Genomic DNA, 15,744 nt, shown 5'->3' with positions numbered 1-15,744 from the left:
GAAATCATGGAAGAAAAGTCACAACGAACCTTCATTGTGAACGGTCAAAGACTCAAACATTACTTGGGAGATGTGGAGGAGAAGGACAAGGTTAAATATCACCTCAACTGAGGAAGCTGACCGTCAAGCTAATGACGTTAAAGAAGCGCTTGTTGGGAGGCAACCCAACCTGAGGTAATACCCTTTTGCTGTTTCTTTTATTTGTTTCAATAAAAAAAAGGGTGAAGTAGTTTCTGTGCATTGCAAAGAATTAAGTTTGGTGTTTCACACCAAACAATGAATTCGTGGATCAATAATTCAAAGGGGAATGTGTGACTCTAAGTTTGGTGTTCCACCATAAAGATCAACTGAACACAACAACCTTTGAATTATATGAAAGGAACAACCATTCTAAGCAGTCACAGAAATGCTTAAAACCCTTAGCAGCAACTTCATTCCAAAGAGAACTCAAGGATTCAAAGAACAGAGAAGTAAGTGGGAGACTAAGTTTGGTGTTCACACACCAACTTAAGACTCAGATACTTACCCACACATAGTTGAGCTAACCAATCAAGTGCTTGAGAAGCAAGCAACTTCATCACTCTTTGCAGGAAAGGAAACAAGGATCTTAAAACATGAAGCAACAATTAGGAGAAGAAGGAGAAATCAAAGTGTTTCCTGACAACAAAGAGAAAACAAGAAATTTCACAAGGTGGTATTGTTCCTTGATAATTCTTTAAAAAGGGCAAACAAAAGCATGCTTGTTCTGGTTTAAACTGTAAATGTTGAATCTTTCTGGAATGTGAAGTTTTTAGTATATTTGTCTGTTTATTGCTTTGAATAAAGTGAATGCCTAGATGTTTGGATATAACTTCACCTTCTTAAACAAGTGCTTGCCATGCTTGTTCTGTTTCCAAAAATAAAAGAAAAGTTTGAACAAAAGTAACTTGGCTAAATTAGTGACAAATCAAGTAGAATTAAGTGGTGGTATGCATGCTTGATTGTCAGTCAGATCACTGGAAATAGAGTGTAGAATTATCATTTTTTATGTAGAAATTGAAAACTGTCTATGGATCTTGATGAATAAATGTCTTTGGCCATGAAAAAGAAAGAAAAAGAAGAAGAAAAAAGCCACTGAAAAAGGACAACCAAAAAGAAAAAAAAAATTGAGAAAATAAGCTAGGCACCAATGGTTTGAACTTCTGAGACAAATGCCTGTGGTGTTCATGTATTAAGGATATGCTTGGATGAATAGGTTCTGAGGAGTGTTTCAACACTTGGTAACTTGGGTTAACTAACCCGGGATTATCAACCAAAATTCCATTATCAAGAGCAACCTAAATACAAAACATTTAGTCACACAAAGAGGTGCTGGGCACCAATGTCTCAAGAAGAAATGTGAACTAAAATGCCTGAAGTGGATATGTGTATTGCACTGATAAGAAAACGAAAATGCCAAAGGCTTGTGCAACACATGACACCAAGCAAACAAGGAGCAAAGGAGCTCTAAGAAAAAGAAAAGAAAAACAAAGAAGAGAAAAGTGCCAAGGACATAAGAATAACAAGAGGCCATAGCAGTGTTTGATGGATGCAATGAAAAAGTGATAATCTTACCTGATAAGTATGAAAAAGTGATGCTGCAACTTTCTGCATAAAACCCTTCTGATGAACTTCAAATGCTTGCTAATATAGCCAATGTAATTGCTTTCTGTTTCATACTTTCTTCTCAAATAACTCAGGACTTGCTTAGGGACAAGCAAGTATTAAGTTTGGTGTTGTGATGCCAAGGCATCTTAGGCTAGTTTCACTAGCATTTTTTTGATAGTTTTAGATGTTTTATGCATTTTCTTGAGCTTAAAGTAACCAAGAATGGTTAAAAGAAGAACAAAGCAATGAACCATCCAAACAGTATGATTTTGATGCAAATTCCATGAGTTTTTAGTTATATTACTTGAATGCTATGAATGGAAGATTTCTCATGAAATTTTGCAAGACTTTGATGCAATTGTTTGGATGATTTCAGGGAAGAAGAGGCTAGGCAAGGAAGCAACAAAGTCAATAAAGGAAGCTTGAATATCACATGTGGAGTTTAAGTTCCAGTTTAAGCCTAAACTGGAGCTTAAACGCCAGAATCATGAAGGCTAAGAAATGCTGAAACTGAAGTTTAACCTCCAGTTTAACCTTAAACTGGAGGTTAAACGCCAGAATGAAAGTCTCACCAAAGAAGCATTTCCACGTTTAACCTCCAGTTTGACCTTAAACTGGAGGTTAAACGCCAGAATGAGAATGCCAATCAGGAAGCATTTCCACGTTTAACCTCCAGTTTAACCTTAAACTGGAGGTTAAACGCCAGAAATGGGAAGTGCACCAGGGAGCCATTTCCACGTTTAAGCTCCAGTTTAACCTTAAACTGGAGCTTAAACGTGTTCGACCAAGTTTTCTCCTCCAGGGTTGCTTTCTCCATTTCCACGTTTAAGCTCCAGTTTAACCTTAAACTGGAGCTTAAACGTGTTCGACACCTCCAGGGCTACCTTTCTCAGCTTCCACGTTTAAGCTCCAGTTTAACCTTAAACTGGAGCTTAAACGTGTTCGACCTCCAGGATGCCTTCTTCCATTTCCACGTTTAAGCTCCAGTTTAACCTTAAACTGGAGCTTAAACGTGTTCGACCTCCAGGGCTGCCTTTTCTATCTCCACGTTTAAGCTTCAGTTTAACCTTAAACTGAAGCTTAAACGTGTTCGACTAAGTTACCCTCCAGGGCTGCCTTCTTCCATTTCCACGTTTAAGCTTCAGTTTAACCTTAAACTGAAGCTTAAACGTGCTTCCACAAAAGGCATCACTGGAAGTGTCTGGCGTTTAAGCTACAGTTTAAGCTTAAACTGCAACTTAAACGCCACTCTTGGAAAAGGTTTCTGGGCCAACAATATTGCGGTTTAAGTTAGTATTTGAGCACAAAATTAACTTAAACTTACTCTGGTATGAAACCCAATTGAATATCATGGTTTATGGGATTGGGCCTGAAGGATTGATGAGTCTGAAATTTCAATTTATTGAGTCATGTGTCATTATTTGATTATCACTAAGTTGGCTCAATGAATGTTACAGATTTTGGATCAACAGCCTCATCAAGATTATGGATCATAAACCCAAGGCAAAAGGAAAGCAGGGAGAGGCCTCAAAGCCCAAGAAACACAACAGAAGCTCAATATAGAAAGTGTATAAATAGGATAGAATTTAAGTTAGGAAGGACTTTTACCTTTTCATTTTGGCTAGTTTTCATATCTTTGTAATTGAATTCAGAGCTATGACTCACTAAACCCCCTTTCATTGGGTTAGGGAGCTCTATTGTAATTCAATGAATCAATAATAGTTTATCTTCTTCTTCAATCTTTTCTCTTGAATTTTGTTAGAAAGCTTCTCGATCTAATTCCATTGGTTAGTTGTCTTGGGAAAGAGACTATCCATAATTGGAATCCTTCGGAACCTTGGGAAAGGAATGGAGGATTCATGCTAGAGAAGCTTTCTCACAGTGAATTGGATTGGGGTTTGGATGGATATTGTGACATGTAATCCTACCAAATTGTGGTTCATGAAACTGTGTGGTATAATCAGTGATCGAGCATCATCTCTTCTTATGAACATTTAAACCAAGGGATTGGGAATTTGTTTGTTTTTAGAGAGAATTGGTGAGCCAAGGGATTGGGATCCAATCATATAAGATTGCCAAGCAAAATTCAATGAACGCATTGCTTGAGGAAGAGATAAACATGTTTTGATTCGGAGATCTCAATATCTCCTATAACCCAATGAATTCCCCATTTCCGATTTCCACTTTCTCTTTACATTCTGCAATTACATTCATGCAATCACCCCCATTCCCTTTTAATTTTAGCAATCTAGCTTCTGCTCTTTAATTCATGCAATTTAAGATTCCGCCATTTAAATTTCTTGTCATTTACGTTTCCCGCCAATTTTACATTCCGCAATTCTCATCTAAATCTTGATTCCGCTCAACTAGAACAAACTTCTAATCCGAATTGCTCACTCAACCAATCCTTGTGGGATTCGACCTCACTCTATTGTGAGTTTTTACTTGACGATAACCGGTGCACTTGCCGGAAGGAATTTTGCCGATCGTGCAATTTCCTAAATCGTAGCATAACAAGTTTATGCGCATCAATACTTTTCATATTTTTCATACTTTTCATACTTTTCATACTTTAGAAGTTAGTTATCATTAGTTTAGTTTTAGCTTAGTTTAGTGGTGAGAGTTAGTTTCTAGAGAGAGAAGCTCTCACTTCTCTCTAGAATTAGGATTAGGTTTAGTTCAATAATCTTAGATCTAGATTTTAATTCATGCTTTCATCTCCTTCTACCTCTCAATTCTTTGTTGTTACATTCATTCTTCTTCCATTCTTTTGTTGTAATTTCCTTTATGTTGTTCTTATGTTTTGTTGTAGATCTACTATTGTTCATTACATTTTCTTTCAATTCAATAAGAGGTAATTCATGTAGATCTTGTTTCCTTTAATTGTTGTTGTTAATTCTTTACAGTTGATTGTAGTTAGAATTAATTCTTGTTGTTGATTTACTATGTTTTTCTTTTGTGCCTTCCAAGTGTTTGATGAAATGCTTGGTTGGATTTTAGAGTAGAGTTTTATGTTCTTGGCTTGGAAAGGTAACTTAGGAACTCTTGAGTTACTAATGTCCAAGTAATTGATGATTGGGATTCATTGACTCTAGTTCTCACTAATTGAATTAGTGGAGAGTTAAGACTTATGGACTAGGATTGATATAGCTCATTTGACTTTCCTTTACTACTAGTTAGAGGATGATTTAATGAGATTAATCCTTGCCAATTCTCATATTGTGGTTAGTGATTAGGATAGAGATCTTTGACCACCAACCCTTGCCAAGACCTTTTTAGCCATTAGTTTACTTTCTTACCATTTATCTTTCATGCTTCATATCAAAACCCCAAATATAACTCACAACCGATAACAAGACACTTCATTACAATTCCTAGGGAGAACGACCCGAGGTTTGAATACTTCGGTTATTAATTTTAGGGGTTTGTTACTTGTGACAAACAATCTTTTGTATGAAAGGATTATTGTTGGTTTAGAAGCTATACTTTACAACGAGATTTCAATTGTGAATTCTAAACCATCAAAAATCCATTCGTCACCTAGGTCACAAAGTTGGCTAATAGTTAAAAGATTGTGTCTCAAACCATCCACCAAAAACACATTGTCAATACAAGTAGAAAGATCTTTACTGATTTAATTTTACCAAGAGCAATGATCTTTCCTTTTCTATGATCATCAAAAGTCACAAATTCTCCATCATACTTGTTTAGCTTGATGAAAAAAATTTACTTTTTGGTCATATGCCTTGAGCATCCACTATCTAGATACCACATGTCATTTTTCTTCTTGGATGTAAGGCAAATCTGCACAAAACTTTAAGTAACTTAGGTATCTAAATGAATTTGGATCCCTTAATGTTAATCTGCCTTGGTTGCCCAAAAACATTAAAATCACTTACCATTTTGTACACTATGTTCCAACTTTTCTTTCAACAATAAAACATTAATGAGAGGTATGACCATTCTTTTTGCAAGAGTGACAACGATTTCTTTTTGCAGAATTTTGAGAGTGATATGAGGTTTTGTGGTTATTGGTTCTTGAGGTTGATGCTTCATTTTTAGGAAGTAGTTTTTCAAAACCAGCATCATTTTTCTCAAAGTAACCTAAACTAGATTTTTCAAACATGGGTTTTTGACTGGCTAGCATTTTGTCTAGGTTGCTAGAACTTAGAGAAAATTGTGTCAAATCACATTTTAAAACATTAATCACCTCATGTAACCTTTCATTTTCTACAATGAGATCAAGTGAAGATTAACCGAATGTTTCCTTTAAGTTTTTCAATTTTAGATTTAAAGAATCTGTTTTCTTTGATAAAATCAGTGACACATTCAATTTCCTTCACTTTCTCTTTGAGAAAATCATTTTTAGCTTTTAAGAAATTATTTTTAGCTTTGGATTTGTCATATTTTTCCAGAATATTTCTAACATATACAGTTAAGTCATCAATAATTAAATGCAAGTCCTCATTAGATAGGTTAGAATAATTTACCTCTTCTAGTTGATCTTGACCAGCTATAAGATTTACTTGTGCTTCTTGTTCAGACTCAGCTTCATCATCAGAGTCATTTTCAAGGTCCTGCCATTAGCACATTCTTCTTGTCTTTCTTCATCTTGTCCTCCTTCTTGAGTTTAGGATAGTCATACTTGAAATGGCCATCCTTCTTATAATGATGACATATGACCTTGCTAAAATCCCTCTTGTGCTCTTTTGAACATGTGCCTTTACTCTTTACTTTGCTTCTCATGAGTCTTCTCAACCTCCTAGCAAAAACCAAAATTTCGTCATTCGAAAAACTATCATTGTAATCTTCTTCCAATGAATCAATATTGGATTTCAAGGACACTCCTTTCTTTTTTGTGTCTCAGTTCATGTGGGTAGTTTCATAAGCAAGTAGTTTTCCTCTCAACTTATTATAGGTCATTTGATTCAGATTGTTGCTCTTAAAAATAACAGTTGCTTTTGTTTTTCACTCTTTATTGATATTTTTTAGTGTTTTTCTCACTAACACTTGTTCGATGTGAGTCATCTCCATAGCACCCAAGCTATTGATGATGATAAAAAATCTTTCAAACATCTCATGGATGGTTTCTCATTCATTCATAGTGAACATTTCATATTCCTTTCTAAGTATATCAATCTTTGTTTTCTTGACATGTTGAGTGCCTTCATGAGTGACTTGGAGTTTATCCTAAATCTCTTTTGTTATTTTGCATCTTGAGACCTTCTGAAATTCCTCAAAGATAATTGCGCAATTCATCATGTTGATTGCCTTAGCGTTTAGCTCCACCTTTTTCTTATCTTCTTTGTTTCATTCGTCTTCTTTTTTGGGAGTCACCACTCCTTCAGTACTTGTCTTTGTTGGGACTTGCGGACTATCCACAATAATCTTCCATATGTTGTAATCAACGGACTACACAAATATCTGCATTCTCTCATTTCAGTAAGTGTAGTTCTTGCCAATTAAAAAAGGTGGTCTGTTGTTGGACTAACCTCAGCGAGTGTGCAAGCCACAGTGTTTGCACTCATATTGTTGGCCATTAGATCTTTGCTCCAAACTGTGAAGCTTGATTCCTTGGATGCTGCGCTTGATACTAATCGAAGGTTCCCAATGGCATAGAGAAGGGGGTTGAATCTATGGCCTCTTTTAAATTTGTACTCTTTTAAACTTCAAACCAGTTTTTAAGAACTTGTTGTTGTGGAGTCTGCAACATTGATTATGCCAGAGACAAATTCATTTTGTCTTTCCCTGATTGAATCAGGAACGGAGCAAAAAAGTGATGTTAACTCTCTGTGTTGCTATGACATCTGTGAAGTTGATTAAATGGGAGATAATTTTATTTTGTCTCAAAACGAGAAGATCAGAAGGAGTGGAGAAGAGAAAATAACACAGTCATATATCCTGGTTCAACTAGCATGTGCAATGTTGCCTACATCCAGTTTTCACCACAACTGTGGTGGAATTTCCACTATCTTTTTCAAAGATTAACAAACACATATTCCAAGGATTTAACCTAATCCTATCAGGGACAAACCAAACTTCTACCCAAATTTAATTTGGCTAAGTTCACTCTCTAGACTCTCAACACTAAGTGCTCACCCAACTTAGCAAAGAAAACCTTTCAAGTTTATGAAAACAAAACAAAAACAATTACAAAAGATATTGACATAATTTCTGGGTTTTCTCCAAACTTTCTCTCTTTGCCTTTTCTGTCAATGGCTTTTACTGATTCCCCACTAATTAGCATTTTTTCATTGACTTGAAACAAGGAAAGATAAAAATGAAGAACAGAAATTTTAATGTAAAACCATGAAAAAGAAGAAGGTATAGCTAAAAAGCTATGAAACCTAAACATCGTACTCATTCTCGTTACTTCAATTTCTTACTGTTTACCCTTTTATATAAGAGTAAAGCTTCTAAACTTGAGCTTGGTGAGAATGCACCTTTGACTTTGTCTTCTTCCCCAAAGATCAAAGTAGGGACGTAGAGAAAAGATGGGACAGCAGTGGATTTTCATGGATAGAGAGTTGGCTTGGATTCTGACCTATCTGCTTCTTTTTCCTTTTCTTTTGACTTCAAAGATCTGAACCATTGATCCGTTCTTTGGCTCCAAATTTCAATTGTGACCTTTGATTTACAGTAGAAAAAAACAATCTCCATTTTCTTCTTCTTACCTAAAAATGTACAGCTGAGAAGATGAAAAGTTCAACAAGTTAGAGTGGTTGCACAGAGATGGTAATTCAGCTTCTTTGATTTGCTTCTGTACCAAATCAGATTTGATTTTTCTCTTTTGCTTCCAACTTTGAACTTCTCTCTTTTTCTCTTTTTCTCTTTTTCAATGCTTAAACTATGTGTTTCACTTTTTCATTTTACTTAAACCCACTTTTAAAAATACCATTTAAATTGTGAAACATTATGTCAATTTTAGATTGTAGGTACTACATGTTGGTCCCTGGCCAGAGGAAAAAAGTGAGTGTTGACAAGTAAATTTGACACATTGATTACCCGTCAAAAGAGGAAGTTGGTGTTGGCAAGTGAATTTAGGCCTGTTTGATAGCTATTTTATTTTTATGCACAATAACCACACACATTACAAAAATATTTGGACTTTTAACCTAAACTACTAATATTTATCATCATCAAATAAAATATTATTTTTTCAAACTCAATATTTATCATTCATCAAAATAATTACTGATAATAATTTTTTAAAAAATTATTCATACATTTAACTAGAATTACAATTTTAAGTTTTAAAAATGTTTTTTAAAAACTATATTTAAATACCATATTATACATATGCTTGGTTTGGTGATATAAGAACTCAGATTTTTAGAAATTAAATAATAAATTAATTATAATTTATTTTATTTATTTAAGATATTAATTTTAGAAAATTTTATATTAATTGAATATTTTTTTATTATTAATGTAAAAATTTGAGTAATTAAAAAATAATGAAAATTTTTAGATATATGATTTAATTTGAATAATTAGATTTTTAACTCTATTTTATGATTCTAAAAGAAATTAATTTGATTAAATCTAATTATTACACTAGAATGTTTATTTGAAAATAAATTAAGTTAATAATTAAATAAATATTTTATAAATATTAGTATTAGATTAAAATTAGTTTTCAATTAGATATTACCCTAATTTTATTAAAATTACTAAACTACCCAAAATTCTTAATTTTATAAACAAAACCCTAAATCCCCAATTTTGCTAACCCTCCTACTAAACTCACACACATATACCCCCTAGCCTGTCAACCCCTCAGTGAGCCACGCTCAATCTTCTTGCCGCTTACCACCGCCAACCCCCTTTTCCTTTTTACCCACACCCACACCTCAACGAAGGAAGGTAACAGAAGGGAAGAAACGAGAGTTTGAGATTAGAGAGTTGAGAGGGGAAATCAAAGCGCGAGGGAGAAGAAGAGAGGGGGAGGGATGGCGCCGCGGGGTTTGCTGCTGCGCCGCCACGTCCAGCTTGCCGTTGCACCTCACTGCCGTCACTGTCATCAGGAGTGTCAGGAGAGACAAAAGGAACTCGCGGGGGAAACCACCACTGCTAGAAGAAGTTGCGCCGCCATCACTGACGAAGGAGAAGGGAGTAGAGGAAACGGGCTAGGACCCAGGGGGAGGAGATGCCGCCGTTTGTCGCTGCCTGTGCCGCCGTTCACACCTCTATCGCCAAACTGCATGCGCTGTTAACGTCACGGTCACCACGCCTCACAATCGGGAGTCTGAACATGAGGAAGGAGAGGAACCATCGCGTTCTGCTGCCATCGAGGGACCCATTGCCGCCAGCTCTGCCACTGACGAACCGTCGCGCCGCCGCTGGGGCCAATCACCGTTGCCAAGCTCCTCATCGCTGCTTTGATTGTCGGAAGTTACCAACGAAGCTGCTGCTAGTCCTTTCCCCTGTTCTTTTTAATTTCTGTAAGTGTCCCCAATTTTAAAACCCTCGTTATTACTATTTAGTTTTACGGTTGTTGAGAATTTTGAGATATTAACGTATTAGGGCTGCCACTGCAAATTGTACGATGGTATTGCTGTTGCGGGGAGTTGTTGGTGCGGCTAATGCCGCTGCTGTTGCTAATCTGGTTTGAGGCTGTTGCTGTTGCTACAAGTTAAAACGAAATTGGAGACACTCTTAACTTTGTGGGTTTCGACTAACTGAGGTAGGGGGTTCGTTTTGAAATTAAAAGTTTTAATTTAAGAATGCCCGAAAGACTTATTGAATACTTGCAAATAATTTATAAGTGTGTAGTTTTACTATCTGATTAGGATTGGTTGAATTGTGATTGTGAATAGTGTTTAATTGGTGTTGTTTGTTAAACTGAAATATAAATTGAGTTTGGATTGAGGCTGTGAATGTTGCTGGAATTTATAGTCATGTTAATTTTCTTGGTTTGGTTGTTGATTTGAGACTTATTTGATAATAGTGAGCACTATTGCAATGGTTTGGAAATTGATGTTTGTGGAATCAGATTAGTGAATTGTTGAGAGAATGAAGGAACCTGTAAGAGTGGTAAAGCCAAATGTTAAAGGGAGATGCTGCCCAATTCCATGTAAAAATATACGAAAAAGGGATTTCATTTAAAAAAAAAAACCTTGATTTGCAAGCTTATTTTGAAAAATGTCTCTATGTTAAAAAAGGACTTGTTTTACATATTTATTTATATTGTAAAGAAAAAGACTTTGTATTTGAACATTTGTTTTGTTAATAATGAATTGAGAGTTGGAAAAGATTTTGAAATTGGAACTGGTTAGCTTTCAGACTTGTAAATGTTTTGGATATTGGACTTGACTTGTTGATTTATTGGAAATAATCTTGGAGGATTGGAAATGGGTTCATGGTATTGAATTTGACTTGTTTGAATTATCAAGAATGATTTTTGAAAATGGAAAATAGTTTGGTTAGGACCCTGAAAGGGTGGCATAGCCGGAATTTTAGAGGAAGTGCTGCCAAATTTTTATAAAATTTTAAAACTTTATTTAAAGTGTTATTTAAAACAAATCTGATTTAAGAATAATATTTGATTTTGACTTATTACAAAAAGAGTCTTATTTTCAATTCGATTTATTAAGAAAAGTATGCTTCAAACTCAATCTTTTGAGAAGCGACTTTGTTTTAAGTTATGATTTGAGTTCAGTTTGTTTAGGAAAAGGAAAGAAAAAGAAAAGAAAAGATTAAAAGAATCTAAAGAACCTCTGCCACAAGAGAGCAGAGATATGGTGGTAAATCCACCGAGATTTACTTTCCAAAGATACACCAATCAATTCAGGGGATGGTCGCACCTGTAAGACAGAGGTTGCTTACATAGGTTATCGATACATACATGCATTGGCTAGAGAGAGCCTCACATGTAAGACAGATGTTGCTTATAGAGGTTATGACACTGGAAACTAAACTCAGACAAAGGTTGCTGAGTTACGTCGGGAGCGGGTCGAAACCGACAGATGAGCTCATTACCTGCATTAGGAATAGACATGCATCATGTTGTTTGCATATTTGCATTTGGTTGTGTTTGCTTGTATTACTTCTCTGTGATTGTACTGTTTGACTTATTTGTATATTGGTTTGGATCTCTTACTTGTGCTGTTAGTTCACGGATGTATTGAGGTGAGATGTAGTTGAGAAATGATTATGTGGCTTAGAGATGGTTAATATGAGTAATTTTGTGATTAAAATCTGTTTTAAGTTTAGAAATTTAAAGAAAAGTAATTAATTATCTAAAGTAAAAATAAAAGTTTTTTCATAAAATAGTTTTATTAAGTAAGGCTAATTATTTGTATTTTATCTCATTACTTTTACGACATTCCTATTCTCCACTAAGAACGTGTGTTTTGTTCTCATCCCAAAATCTTCCACCCTTTCAGTGACACAGGTTCGAAGACTCAGTATGAAGCTTCGACTGATTAGTAGATTTACTTATGATTCCTGTTGCTCTTATAGAGTTTCCTTGCCCTTGTTGTCTTAGTTTTTATTTTATCCAGAGGGATACGTATTGTATTCGAATTTTATATTGAACATGTTTGTATGGAATTTATTATTATTATTAGTAATTATGTGACTATTATTATTATTTGAAGATCTTTGATATGTGGTCTTAATTAATAGAAACAAAATTTTCTAGAATTTTCTTAAAAACTGAAATGCAATATCGACGTAAATGCTCAATATTAAAGAGATAATAAAGGAAAACAGGTTAGTAACGCCTTATTTTTGGTACGATTATAACGTGCTAAAAGTTACGGTGTTACAGGTAAAGTTTTTCAATGAGGTGCTTGTGTTTTTTAAAAGCTCAAGTTTTTCATTTTGTGTTTGGTAAATAAAAAAGATCACGTGCTTATGCTTGCAGCTTTTAACAGATCGGGGTACTTTTGAAAGCACTTAAGGTAAAGCTTTTCAAAGTTTGCTTGTACTTTTCAAAATTTAAAAGTCTAATATAACATTATATGTTAACTAATTTTTAAATTTAATGCTCACATTTATATCTATTATAGTATTTTTAAATTTTAAAAGTTGTTTTACCAAATACAATTATTGTTGCTTGTGTTTATTAAAAGTTATTTTTAATTTTATTTACTAAACATAAATGTTATAACTTTTTAAAAACCATCTTTTAAAAATTAGCTTTTATAAGCTACTTTTAAAAAATAAAAATTTTATTAAACTAAGCCTAGTCAACGAAGATTTTAATACGAAGATTTTAATATTGATTGAATGTTCTGAGTGAATTTATTAACTAATATTTATTAACAATAAAAGTTTTATACATATATTTAATGCCATTGCATTATATTCATATAACATTTGTAGTAATGTTATATTGTAGTCAACCAAAGCTTTAATTCAGTATTTTTCATTAATTAACATGTTTGAAAATAAAAAAAAGTGTATATGAAGTAATATTTTACTAAATTCGTTTAATATTTAATAGAGTAATGTTAGAAAATTAATTTTTTTTGCTGATCTAATATCAGCTGACATTTTAAAAATAATTATATTTATACCCGTAATTGTGTTCACTATGTTTCATTTTATGTGTTGAGTTTTTCTTTAAAAAAAAAAAAAAACTTAAATCATAAACCTTTAATCTAAAACTCTAAATTATAAATTTTAAACGCTAAATTTTTCAAAAAAAGAAAAAAATATTTAAAATTAAAAGAATATTGACTAATATTAGCAAACTAAAAATTAATTTTCTGTACTTTCTCAATTTAATATCACTATTTCAAAATGGAGTGACTAAAAAAATGTGAGAACAAAAGATAATTAATTACCAAATAGAAATATCATGAATTCTCTTTATAATAGGTAGGAAGACCAATTGTCTTCTAGAATAATTCAACTACTATATATTGATAGATATGTTTGTATTTTTTTCAAATAACCTCGATATCAACTTTGTTGATAAGGATATATTGTTTATTAGAATGAAGTTCATCATCGCTTTAATTTTGATTAGTTTTCTTGCCATGTCCCTGACTTCAGGTATGTTTTTCCAATCATGTAATAGAAAAATCTAAGTCATATTTTCTTTATAGGTGGCCTAGGTAAAGAGTATTTTTATATGATGGTGTAATTGTGTTGTAGGACATGAGGAGATACAGAAAGATCTATGTCGTATTCCACCAGGAGATGAACAACTACAGAAAGTTATAAATAATTGGTGCTACAAAATTACTAGTGAAGCTTGTGAACTCACAGAAGACTTGAAGTGTTGCCATGATTGCCAAAATACGTATGGATCCACCGCATATGGAAAATGTCTTTCTTCTAAGCTACACTGTATTTGTCTCACTCCATGTTAAGATTCTAGTATGTGTATTTCATACGCAATGCAACGTTGTAGTACTTACATAAATAATTCGAAATTATAAATTCCAAAAAGTCACACATTGTATTTGTGTCTATCCATGTTAAGGTTCTAGTATGTATTATTTTATACAGAATCCAATATTGAGGTACGTACATGAATAACTGGAAATTAGAGTAATTAACCGAATCAAGTCCTAAAAATTTTAAAAATAGATATTTTAATTTTTTAAAAAAAATTATTACATAGATCAATCTTTAATATTTTTTGCTGTCAGATATAATAATTTTTCATTTATTTTTCGATATGACTCACTAAATTTTTTATGTATTTATTAGAAAAGGAATATTAGTAGATATTATAATCAAATTAATTTTTGAGGTTAAGTTAAACCTATTTGATTTCTAGTATGAAATTTTTTCAAAAAAAAAAAAAAATTATTGAATCATTCTTACTACATACACAATTCTAAATCTAACAAAAAGAGATGTACTAAGTCTCATATTCTCTTAAATTAAAAGCATATTACACTACAAAAAAAATATTGAGTACCGTCGAATTTACCGGCGGATTTACCAAAAATATTCGCCAGTAGTATGTTTACCGTCGGAATAAATTCGATCGTATATATCTCATCGATAATTGTTTACCGAAAGATTTTTTCGTCCGCCTCTAATTACCGTTGGCATATTTTCTAATTTTTACTGTCAGATTTTTTTTTTCGGTAAATCCGAAGGTAATATATTATTAATTAATAATTAAATTAATAACTACTGATAAATTTAACCGATAATAAATCTGACGGTAAACTTAAATTTTAAATTTTTTAAAAATTAATATATAATTCATGCATATTAAAAATCCTAATGCTTGAAAATCCTAAGGCTTGAAAAAATTAAAAATCATAATAAACAATGAATCAGAACAAAGAATGAACAAATCATACCAAGTCTGCTTTAACACTTATTCTTCTCCCAAACTTATACACATCATTGATCAAGTTTCTTGAGGGCACTACTCTCTTCCTTGAAATGACTCGGATCTTTATCCAAATGACAACCACCAAGACCATCACCAAAACGGCGATACTGATTTCGAGTTCATAATGTTTCCAAAGGTCATTGATAGCGCTTTCTTTGATCTCTACAGTGGTCATATTTTCCCAGTCTTCAACCAAGTCCTTGCTAGAACTCCACCGGAGTGCAGCGGTGGATCTAATGGCAATGACGACAACATTTGATTTTTGATGGAGGAGTTATTGATCGGCAAAGATGCGAAGAATTACTGAAGCAACCGCAATTCTCTGTCGTCGTTGTCATCTTCGTCAAAGGTGAACGACAGTCTGGACAGAATTCAGCTGGAGACGTATTATGTGTGGATTCTGAATCTGATTCAAGCATCGCCAAACAGATGCAAGTAGAGCAAGTTGACAAGATTGTCTTCGTCACTGGCAAAGAGATGGAAAATTCTAGATTTGCTTCGGAAGATTAAATATGATGGCAAAAAAATATTATAATATTAAATAGAATGTTGAGCATCATTTTAAACTAAAATAAGATTAGAGAAAATTTTGATTTTGATTCCAAATCTTAGAGACTAAAATAGTTATTATTATTATTATTATTATTATTTTTTTTTTTTTTTTGACTACCAAAATATATTGGATAATACTTTTTCATTGCAATTAATAAGTTCATTCTCTATTTTTTTCTCTTCTCTATCTATATCATTCCTTTCTTCTCCCCTTCTATTTCTCTGTCTTTCTCATTCTACTACTACTACTACTA

The 15,744-nt window shown here is 33.2% G+C and overlaps 2 long non-coding RNA genes and 1 pseudogene across 2 annotated transcripts; all 3 read left to right on the top strand.

Moving 5' to 3' along the window:
• Positions 1–9,360: 9,360 nt before the first annotated feature.
• LOC107630592 (uncharacterized) lies at positions 9,361–12,220 on the top strand. The gene is made up of 3 exons (XR_001618331.3): positions 9,361–10,070; positions 10,153–10,312; positions 12,015–12,220. It is a non-coding gene; the product is annotated as an uncharacterized LOC107630592 (long non-coding RNA).
• Positions 12,221–13,473: 1,253 nt separating this feature from the next.
• LOC148570702 (uncharacterized) lies at positions 13,474–14,033 on the top strand. Its single transcript, XR_015906927.1, has 2 exons — positions 13,474–13,632; positions 13,735–14,033. It is a non-coding gene; the product is annotated as an uncharacterized LOC148570702 (long non-coding RNA).
• Positions 14,034–14,888: 855 nt separating this feature from the next.
• Positions 14,889–15,473, top strand: LOC148570701 (uncharacterized; annotated as a pseudogene).
• Positions 15,474–15,744: the final 271 nt, after the last annotated feature.

Source organism: Arachis ipaensis, chromosome B3, assembly GCF_059453495.1.
Source record: "Arachis ipaensis isolate K30076 ecotype BB chromosome B3, ASM5945349v1, whole genome shotgun sequence".
Classification (NCBI taxonomy): domain Eukaryota; kingdom Viridiplantae; phylum Streptophyta; class Magnoliopsida; order Fabales; family Fabaceae; genus Arachis; species Arachis ipaensis.
Note: the sequence above shows the minus strand (reverse complement) of the source record. Positions and strands in the feature narration are given on the sequence as shown.